At 38.4% G+C, this 11699-nt stretch overlaps 1 long non-coding RNA gene across 1 annotated transcript; it reads right to left on the minus strand.

Annotated features, from left to right (window-relative positions):
* Positions 1 to 1383: 1383 nt before the first annotated feature.
* LOC150091002 (uncharacterized) lies at positions 1384 to 11333 on the minus strand. The gene is made up of 3 exons (XR_016546964.1): positions 11221 to 11333; positions 9717 to 9783; positions 1384 to 1754 (listed from the first exon to the last, which is right to left on the minus strand). It is a non-coding gene; the product is annotated as an uncharacterized LOC150091002 (long non-coding RNA).
* Positions 11334 to 11699: the final 366 nt, after the last annotated feature.

The following is an 11699-nucleotide window of genomic DNA, read 5'->3' on the forward strand; positions in this document are numbered from 1 at the left end:
CTCTGTCGATATGGGGCATGATGGTCAGTCTATTCTATTTTATTTTAGTTTATTTTGATTTTGTTATCGTTTGGTAGTTCCTTTAACCCTCTTTGGGTGATATTTCACGTCTTTCGGAACTGGTACCTCTCGGGGGGGGGGGGGGGTACCGCTAAATTAATAACTAATTGGCATTATCCTAAAATTTGTATAGTTTTTGTTAATTGGATTTAAAGATCGAAATTATATTAGGGTTTCTGGACTACTATTTATATCTATTCTTTCTTTTCGTTCGATTGTTTATTTGGGTTATTTTTATGTTAATTTTCGCTCTACAGTTTTTGCCATACTACTGGCTTATGTTTTATTTAATTTAAAATAATGGATATATATATATATATATATATATATACACTTTCGACGAAGTAACCTTTTTAAATTGTTACCAACCTCATGTTACTTGAATTTTTACCTTTTCATGGCGCATTATAACCTTGCCGTTTTTGCGCTACAAAATTCCAAATCAATTACTCACACGGGACGATCCTCCACTATGCAGCAACTGCCAAACTCACAGAAAACATCTTATTGTTGATTGCCCATTATATTAAGAGAGCAACAAACAGTTTTCTCTTCACATCTATGTTCCTCTAATTAACTTACTTTACAGAAAATTCTCGGAGACCGACAAGATATAAATGGTCTGTTTACCTTCCTGAGAACAATAAACAAATTCCATCTAATCTAAATCCACCTGTTTATCAAGCCTGTACCAAATACTATTGAAATTGGTGAATTATGGCCTTAGTAGGCCTTGCACCAATAAATCAAACAAACAACAACACTCCTTTCTTCTGAGAGCTGATGACCCTTTTATGTGTGAGCAATGTGACACAGTTTTAATTGTAAAACATATTACGTATATCCGACTGTCCCAGTTTTAGAAATGCTCGTTTTAACGCTTTGACCCACATCACTGAGCCATATAATCTCAGTCAGATTTCAAACGACAATGATGAGTATTTGGTAACCTTTTTAAAGGTTAAAGGTTACCAAACTACTCATCATTTTTTGAATTTTAAAATTTGTCAGAGCGCAGTGTCGTTTTTGCCCCATAAAAAACCAAAAACTAAACAATACTGGACTAATGATTCATGAACTCGTTTTGTTTCCTTAATGGACTTTTCCCGTCCGAAAAGAAGCATCATTGTAATTGTGTATTATTCTTCTATTTATTTATTTATTTATGTACAATCTTTGTATCTTCGTGTATTTAACTTCTCTGTTATTCACTTTAACTGGGCGCTTGCCTGTTGTGTATATTTAATGTTAAATAAATAAAATTAGTATTGTGATATGTAATGGAATGTAGTTATAAAACACCATTGAATTTCTGAACTAAAGGGTTTGCTTTCTTTGCTTTTATTTTCTATTTGGCATACACTAGGAATATTCCTAGGGTTTTATCTTTTAATTAGGGTTTTACCTTTTAATATTTTATTATAAATGTGTGAATTACAATGCATTTGTGCAGTAAAGTACAATAAACCAGTGGTGGTGCGTCGAAAAGGGCATATACTGAATATTTCATGACGTCACATTTTCCAGAATACAATAACATAATTTTTCTGAATGCTAATCATCTCACGGATATTAATTCGTCGGAAGAGTTATAGTGGGGTCGACAGGTGGTAGACATCGCTTTCGACGAATAAGTGGATTCTCAGGAGCAGCACCATCTGGAGATCGTTTCAAACGCAACTTTTCCATCAAGCCTGCAAAGTAACGACATCTGTTAGACATTCTGAACAACATACAGCGTGACCAACAACCGTGATGTACAATGGATTAAAATTACACGCACAAACAAAATGAATGTGAGAATTCTTGCTAGTAAAGTATTGCTGATTAGTTCCCTACTAATAAATAAAATATAACTCGAAATGAAAGAAAAAGAAAATGCAGCGCATTTATTTCAGCTATTTATACGTGATTCTGGGTATTATTGTTAGTTGAACATTTCGAGTGGTCTGAAAAATACAAAATTATTACTGGAAACTGGTGAATGAAGTCTTGCGTTGTTTAATGAGAAACCTAAGGAAAGATTACGAATGAAAGCCGTAAGAAAATAACATTGCCTATGCTTTTAATGTTTATTGCTGGTAAAAGCTGAAGCTATGTACAGCAAAATAATATACAGCCCGACTTCGGCACCCTTCTTGCACTTTTGTCGCAAACGGAACCTTCACTCTGAACCAGAAATCAAGCTCGGACAAAATATTATTCCAGTAGCACCCGAGACAAAATTCTTGGGGCTCATATTCGATAATAAGTTGACATTTCTACCACATATCCGTCAACTGTGGACAAAGTGCACAAGTGGATTGAACCTCCTACGAGCCATTTCATCCAATAATTGGGGAGCAGACCACTGCACCCTACTCCGCCTATATCGTGCACTTGTCCGTTCTAAATTAGATTATGGGTCCCAAGTGTAAGTGTACTACGATGGCTAGACCCAGTCCATCATCAAGCCATCCGCATTGCTACTGGAGCTTTCAGAACATCCACAGTCCAGAGTTTATACGCCGAAGCAGGTGAACCGCCACTGTCCCTGCGACGAAAGCAATTGTCACTAACATATACTTTTAAACTGAAATCCCTGCCAGACAATCCTACGTGGACATCCGTCTTCGAACCACTATGGGAAATTCTCTACAATACCCTTCAGACTGCCAACCGTCCATTTGGTATCCGTGTCCAAGATCTCCTCAGAGAGCTTAATATAACGGTAGACAATGTTGCCCAGTCACAAAGGCAACCACTTCCACCTTGGAATGCTCGCTTACCATCCTGCGACCTTTCCATTAAAAATTGGGGTAAGGCTATCACCCCATCTTCTGTCTACCAACAACTGTATGCTGCCCACCGAGCCGAGTACTTTGACTCCTTACCCGTCTTTACTGATGGCTCGAGGTCATAGTCATCTGTCGGATCTGCTGCCATCTTCCCAAATAAAACTATATCTGGGAGACTTCCCCACGAATGCAGCATATATACGGCTGAGTTGTACGCTGTAGAATTAGCCTTGGACCACATAAAAACCCACAAGTATGAAAGGTGTATAGTGTATACCGACTCCTTAAGTATACTGCAGACATTATCTGGGATTAGGTTCAATCCTCATCAATCTTTGACCCTGGTCCAGCATATGCTACATTCTCTTTCTGAGTGCTCATTCGACATCCGTTTCTGCTGGATCCCAAGCCACATTTGGATCAAGGGTAACGAACTGGCTGATGCTGCAGCCAGGTCACCGCAACACGACAATACTCTTCGCCTGTTAGTCCCCTATACAGACTACAGGCATCTGATACACACAAAATTACTCTCCCAATGGGAACAATCTTGGCATAGGCAGGCCACAAACAAGCTGTATCAGATAAAGCTTGTAATCCAACGTTGGCAGTCTAGTCTGCGGAGGAACCGCAAAGAGGAAGTTGTTCTAGCTCGTCTCCGCATAGGACACAGTCATCTTACACATGCATTTCTGCTGAGGGCAGATGACTGTCCTATGTGTGAGAATTGCGACACCTTTTTAACTATTCGTCATATTTTAACTGAGTGTCCACGTTTTAGACACGAACGTGATGTATATTTTACCGCTTTTAGTCATCTGGCTGAGCCTTAAACACTCAGCCAGATATTGTCTGACAATGACCACGTGTCTGCTGTTTTTAGCTTCCTAAAATCAGTAAACCTTTTTACTCGCATTTAAAATATCTACCTTGTTATTGTTACTTGTTCATTGATATTTGCCTTTTACAGTTTTTACTTATTTTTGTACCTTGACTTAGTGACCTAATTCATTAGGCCACTGAAAGTTTTACTTTTTTATCACCAGGTTTTGGCGCATTATAGCCTTAGTTGCTAATGCGCCAATAAAACCCAACCAACACTTATTGCACCATGAATGAAGGCTGCCTAAGACGGGCTGTATATTATTTTGAAGCGTTGTGCAGTTTAATTTGGAACACTCGCCCACATGGCGCCAATCGGCCTACATAGAAGAGCAATGTTGTAAACAACTTACACAACGGTATTCCCTGAAATCCTTGTTGTCTTCACCTTTAACTCTTAGGCGACAACAACTGGCGTTGGATTATACATTTAAAATAAAATCTATGCCGGGACCATTTGTGATCAACGCTGCAGATATATCTACCAGAATCGTCAACAAGAAAATTGACCCCTAAGAATCAGAATGCAAGACGTTTTAGTAGTACATAACTTTAAAATCGGCAGTGTAGCACACTTGTCAGTTCACACCCCTCCACCATGGGATTTGCGTACCCCAGTATGTGACTTCTCCTTTTAGAAATGGGATTGAAAAAAAAAAAAAGCAAAATCTTCCAACAGTTACATGCAGCGCATAGACTTAAATTTTGTGACTATATTCCAATATGCACAGATGTCTCGAAAACGGACGCTTTAGTTGGTGCAGCAGCTGCATTCCGGCTCCGGGTGCCAAGCGATTGTGACTGAGCGATTTCTCTGTACTTCCAGTGCGATTTCCAAAAAGCTATTTACAGTTCTTTTTCGTCCCTATCGTTAAAAAAAAATCTATTTATTTTATAAATAGCTCTCGCAACAAATGTCCCTGTACAGAGCAAAGGAAGGAAAGCCACATTTCTTCTTTTTTCATAGTATATTACTAACCCCTACTACTCTTCGCTTGGTCACACCAGGCACTGCTCCTGCCTCCCCGTGGCGGGGCCGGAAATCTTGGCAGAAAAATCAATCTGTCAAGGGCCAAAAGGAGCAGCAAAGATGGACTATACCAATACTAACTCTTTTGGGATAAATGCCTCATCACATTCTAGAGAGCAGGAAGATCACAACCCTTCCTATGCTAAGAGACAAAAAAAAAGATATAGACCAGAATATCTGGCCTCACTTCCTCATAATACATTCCTTGACTGACCGGCCAGTCAACAAGCTTTCTCCTTTTCTGATCCAGAAAAGGTTAGAGAATGCTGCTGGCTCACCAAAAATGGTTCGCAGACTAAAATCAGGCGATCTGCTTATTGAAACAACACAATCCAAGCATTCAGACAAGTCACTTAAATTGAAAACACTTGGAGGAACTCCCATAGAAGTGTCACCACATGCCACCTTAAACTACTCAAAAGGAGTTATAACAGAATGGGATCTTCTACACGTATCCGAGGAAGAAATTAAACAAGAGCTCTCAGACCAAAATGTAATTCAGGTTAAAAGAATCCTAATTAAAAAGGATGGCTCATTGCTTCCAACCAGAAACATCATACTAACTTTCAACTTGCCAAATCCAACAACATCTGTAAAGGCCGGATACTTGAACTGTCATATCCGACCGTATATACCGAACCCAATCAAATGTTATGAATGTCAAAAATTTGGGCATTCACAAGCAGTATGTCGAGGGACTGCTGTATGTGCTTCATGTGGATCCAAAGATCATACCCACAGTGAATGTTCTGCAGAAACCTTACAGTGTCCAAACTGTAGAGGAAACCATTCCGCTTTCTCCAAAGACTGTGAAACATGGAAAAAAGAAACAATGATTCAGAAGTACAAAACCGAGCACAAAGTCGCCTACCCTGAAGCACAGAAACAAATATTACCAATTATTGTAACACGCTGATATGCAGCAACTGTCCAACAGCATAAACAGATAACTGCTGTTAGCACCAGTACCACTTCGATTCAAACCAATGTTACAGTTCCACCCAACATCTCTATTTCTGATTGGGCTCGCTCAATCCTAGCTCCATCAACAAAATCACTCTCAACACCAACTTCCAATCAAGCCATAAATACACCTATTACAATTCCGCCAAACATGCCTTCCATGTCGCAGCCAACTACAAATACTAAAAACATAGATACAGATGACAAACTCTCTTCCCATGATCATATGGATACATGCGAAAAAGAAATCTCAGAAGAACCAATCTTAGAGATACATGCTGAGGAAGAGATGGAAGTTCGTCCATTTTTCCCCAGAAAAGAGAAAAAGTCTGACCGATCCAAGCAGACCCCACTCGTAAAAATACAGATACAAATACAAAGCCAATATAATGCGCACAATAATACAGTGGAATTGTCGAGGTTTCCGCAGTAACATTGATGACATTCGCAACCTAATCGATAAATATCACCCGATAGGTATATGTCTTCAAGAAACTAACCTAACTCCACTAGTAAACACAGCAGTGAACCGTTACGGTACCTATAGACAAGACCAATGCCTTTCCGGTGGAGCTCATGGTGGAGTGGCAATTCTAATTGACTCCAAAATTCCATCTAAACGCCTCCAACTACAAACATCTTTGGAAGCAGTTGCAGTACGAGTCTCAATCCAGTTTACTTTCTCACTGCTCACACTCTAACTTCCCCCAAATCAAGAGTATGCATATTCAGACCTAGAAGAATTAGTAACCCAGCTAGCACGCTCTGCCTGTATCATGGGAGATTTAAATGGACACCGTCCGATGTGGAAGTCCTGTCACCAAGACAAACGTGGTAAATTGATTGAGAAATTATTGGAAGAACAAAATCTCTCTCTCTCCTTAATACTGGAATTGAGACATACATTCATTTACCCACTGGAACAGTCTCTGCAATTGACATTTCCATATGTTCACCTGTCCTATATCCACTGATTGAATGGACAATCTTGAAAAATCCTCTTAATAGCGACCATTTTCCAGTGGTCTGCAAAATATTAACAAATGATGTTACACATCACGGTGGTCAAAAAAGATGGAGGTTTCATAAAGCTGACTGGACAAAATATAAAACAATTGCAGCAATAGACGAATAAATAATCACCACTCAGCCCATAGACAATGGTACAGCTCATGACACAAACCAAATTTTAATAGCAGCTGAAGCTACAGTTCCTCGGTCTTCTGGACAATATCATAAACATGACACAGCGTGGTGGAATGAAGATTGCAGTATAGCCAAAAGACAGAAGAATAAGGCTTGGAATATCTTCCGAAACTATCTCATTTCCATCGACCTCATAAATTTTAAAAAAGTTAGAGCCAGAGCTAGATATATCCAGCGTAAAAGTAGAAAGGATTCATTGATACGATTCGCCTCCACAATTAACAAAACTACAGATACCCGTGTCATATGGAACAAAATCATAAGACTTAATGGGAAATTTCTTTCAGTTCCAACTCCACTAATAAACTGGAATGGACAGGAAATAACTAACTCCAAGAAAATCGCAAACCTACTTGCAACTACTTTTGCAAATAAGTTTGCGAAACTTATCATGCCGATAAGTTTGTGATATATGTCGATACTGCTGATATGCCATCAGCAGTATCGACATATATCACAACCTTTCAGAAAACGAAAACTGTAGCTGAAAAAAGAGACTAAACTTTAATACCAGCCAACAACTCCCATATAACCAACCTTTCAACATAGAAGAATTGCAAAAAGCTCTGGCTAAGTCTAGGAAGAATGCAGCAGGACCTGATAGAGTTCACTATGAAATGATGATCCAACAACAATCAAAAATCTCTAAAGGCATTACTTATGCTATACAATAGAATTTATAAGGAAAACTACTGTCCAAATTCCTGGCTTCACTCCCTTGTAATTGCCTTTCCTAAACCTGACAAAGATCATACGATCCCAACAAATTATCGTCCAATAGCCCTAACAAGTTGCCTTGGGAGAATCCTCGAGAAAATGGTGAATGACAGATAACCTGGTTTTTAGAAACATATAATGTACTTAACATAAATCAATACGGCTTTCGTAAAAATAGATCATCTCTAGATCCAATGATAAAAGCAGAAGCAAATATCCACAATGCGGATATTTGGTTCTTTTCTAAGGAATGAGCATCTAATAATGATCAGTCTTGATATAGAAAAGGCCTTTGATACTACCTGGCGATATAGCATCCTTAATGATCTCCACAGCATTGGTTTGCGGGGCAACTTACCACTCTTGTTAAAAAATTTCCTGAAAGTCAGAACCTTCCAAGTAAATTATCAAAACAATCTGTCACAAATATATACTCAGGAAGAAGGAGTTCCTCAGGAATCAGTACTGATCGCAACCTTGTTTGCAATCAAAATAAAGTCCATTACAAAAGACCTGCCAAAAACAGTGGAAATATTCCTTTATGCAGATGATGTTACTATTTCGTGCCATTCACAAAACATGAACGTGATTGAAAGGCAGTTACAAAGCGCAGTGAAAAAATATAGAATCGTGGACTAAAAACAATGGCTACAGAATATCACAACAAAAAACAATGGCCATACATTTCTGTAGAAAGCGAAAAATGAACCCAGATCCAGAAATAAGACTAGAAAACCAGCTGATACCTCTAGCAAATAGTATACGTTTCCTTGGCCTGATTCTATATAAAAAGCTTAACTTTTTGGAACACTTCAAATGCCTCCGAACAACCTGTCAAAAAAAAACTAAATATTCTCAGAGTTCTTTCTGCAATGAAGGGTGGAGCAGATCGGTTCACACTTCTTCACCTATACCATTCTATAATCAGATCAAGACTTGACTATGGGGCCCCTGTGTAGAACAAGTGTCATCAAATGGCTTGATTCCATACATCATAGCGCCTTACGAACCTCCTTAGGGGCATACAGAACTTCACCAGTCCAAAGCTTATATGCAGAGACCCATGAGCCCTCACTATATCTCCGGAGGCAAATGCTGCTATTAAACTATGCTATTAAAATCCGAAGTCTTCCTCATTATCCTACTTGGCAATATCTTTTTAACCCACAGTGGGAAATTCTCTACAACAATAAACCCACAGTAAATAACCCAGCTGGAATACGACTAAAAGAAATAGTTTCAAAATGGGGCCTAAGCTTTGACAACATACATGAGGATAATAGCATAAGTATTCCACCATGGTACACTTTCACGCCTAACTGTGACACTTATTTTCAACCACGGGGAAAAAGCGTTCTTGCAAATGTCAACATAAAGCAGATGCATGCAGCCCACTCATCACAGTTCTCTGAATACCTTAATATATATATATATATATATATATATATATATATATATATATATATATATATATACAGACGGCTCTAAAACAGACACCAAAGTTGGTGCTGCAGTGGTCTTTCCACACACTGTTATCTCACAGCAACTCCCAAACCAATGTAGCAGCTATTCTGCCGAGCTATTCGCCCTACTAATGGCCTTAAAATATGTTTCAGATGTATCATCCCTGCATCTGAAACATCTCATATACACTGATTCATTGAGTGCAATACACGCTCTGCAACAAAGGCAGACCCCAATCGTATCCCATTCTTTATTAGATACAAACTCATCTTGTGAAACTCAAAATTAAATGAGACAAGTAAAATTCTGTTGGATCCTAGGACATGCAGGCATTGAAGGTAGTGAAAGAGCCGATAGAGCAGCAAAGAATCCTACAAATACAAACTTGTCTTTACAAAGTTCCACATTCCGATTACAGGCCTATTATAAAACAAAGATTTGTCCTTGCCAGAGCCCGAATAGGCTTTGGCCAGGACAACCTTTAAATGATGAATATAATATCATTTAAATTAAAGAAATATTTAATTTTTGCACAGATTTTAATACAATCCTGGCAGTAATATCTGGATACACAGTTACCGAAGATTATACTATTAATAAAAAATATAATAAAATACCTGGATTTAGTGAATCAGCATTCTGTGCACAAAGTAGCACCAGTAAAGTCACACCAAGGAAGAAAACCTGCAAAAATAATTATTATTTATGTTTAGAAAGGTTCAGATAAATATATTTTTATTTTTTGCTAAAGCAGCAGTTGAGTTTAAAACTGCTTTTTGTTCTTCTCGGAGAAAGAAACCTTGAACAATAACGAAGGGGATGAACATGATAAAACATGTCAATAAAAAATAAAAAGTGTAGGTGGAAGGAAGTCGTGTATGTGATTACCAATACATGTATAGCGCTCGCTTGCCCTGATTCAGTCCTGCAGAATTGTGGTTACTTGGGATAAAAGTTTGTTGACGGTTTTTCCTATCATTATGAAATTATCCAACGGTACCCGGGATTGTCTTTAAAATACAACTGCGTGTTTAAATACTTTTCCCTCTACTATTTATGGACTCGATGCCAAGCGAATTATGAACAGGCGATTTATCTGTGCGATCTTTCTAAAACTGAGATTTATCTGTGCGATCTTTCTTCTACCAAAACGTTTTTGTAGAGAGCGATAAAGGATAGCTACCTTTCCATCCTAACTACTAATCCTTACTAATTTCCGCTTGGTCACACAAGGCACTGCTCCTGCCTCCCCTTGGCGAGAGCAGGAAACCTTAGGAGAACGGTTAATCTGCCAAGGGCCTAAAGAATAAAATGTGGATCACCATGTGTTTTCGCCTTTAGAACCGACAACCTCTCAGACAGGGATAGAAACTGAACATGACACATCGCAAACCAAGAGGTTTAAAACCAATTCCTCAGCGACAAGTTTTCCTGCATTTTTAATAAAGCACTGACTTTCAGATCAATCTCTGAGTAAACTGTCTCCCTTCCTTATCCAAAAACACCTGGAAGATGTAGGATCACCTAAGACAGTCAAGAGACTGCAATCAAGGGGCTCTACTAGTAAAAACTATAAACCGCAAACATTCGGTTAATCTACTAAAACTTACAAACTTTGCTGGATTTCCAGTAAAAGTTTCTCCCCATGCAACCCTAAACACATCTAAAAGGTGTTATTTCTAGCTTGGATATGTTGAATGTCACGGAGCAGAAGATAACTTAAGAGCGTCAGGATTAAAAAATTATTGCAGTCAAAGGAATCATAATTATAAAAGACAATATACTCACACCTACAAGGAATATTAATCTCATATTAAGTACTCCAAACCAACTCTCATCGAGGAAAAACAGGTTATTTTCTTTGCCTCATTCCACCCTACATTCCCAATCCCTTGAGATGCTATAAGTGCTAAAAGTATTGCCGCTGTCAAACAGCATGCAGAGGAAACTCCCTATGAATAGTCGAATTAAGCCACAGCAGCTTATGCGCCATTAAACACTCATAACACACACACACACACACGCACTACTGCTCATTGAGCCAATACGAATTGCTTCAAAATTCGAGCCTGAGATGACACATAATATGGAGACAGATTTGCCTTTACCTACGCAACTTACCAGTTTCTTGTTCATAGCAAGTTGTGGCTGTTCAGACAGTATTCAAATGTTCAGACAATATTCAAAATCAGAGCGGAATTATACAATGCTTTTTGAGCATGTCTGATATTTATACAAAAGCAAACGTTGCCACTTTCATCATTCTCTTTCCCTCTATCTATCAATCTCCACCCATTTATGATTCACCAAATTATGAAAGGGAGGACATCCCATCGATGAGTCAAAACAAATACACGTGGACACCAGAAGTATATGATTTATTATTCTATTCTACACCCGGTCGATATGCTCTATTTCACTCATTTGATTCACAGGCACAATTCTAGCATAATACAGCATAACGATATCCTTCATTTTTATCTTTACATCTCTCCATGGCCCCGGGTGCCAAGCGACATTACTGTGACTTAGAGTGCTATTGATAAGAGAATAACGTTATTTTTAAGTTCCTGCTTTCTCTCAACAGTTTCATTTAAAAA

This window comes from Mastigoproctus giganteus, chromosome 1 (assembly GCF_048544385.1).
Source record: "Mastigoproctus giganteus isolate SK-2022 chromosome 1, ASM4854438v1, whole genome shotgun sequence".
Taxonomy (NCBI): Eukaryota; Metazoa; Arthropoda; class Arachnida; order Uropygi; family Thelyphonidae; genus Mastigoproctus; species Mastigoproctus giganteus.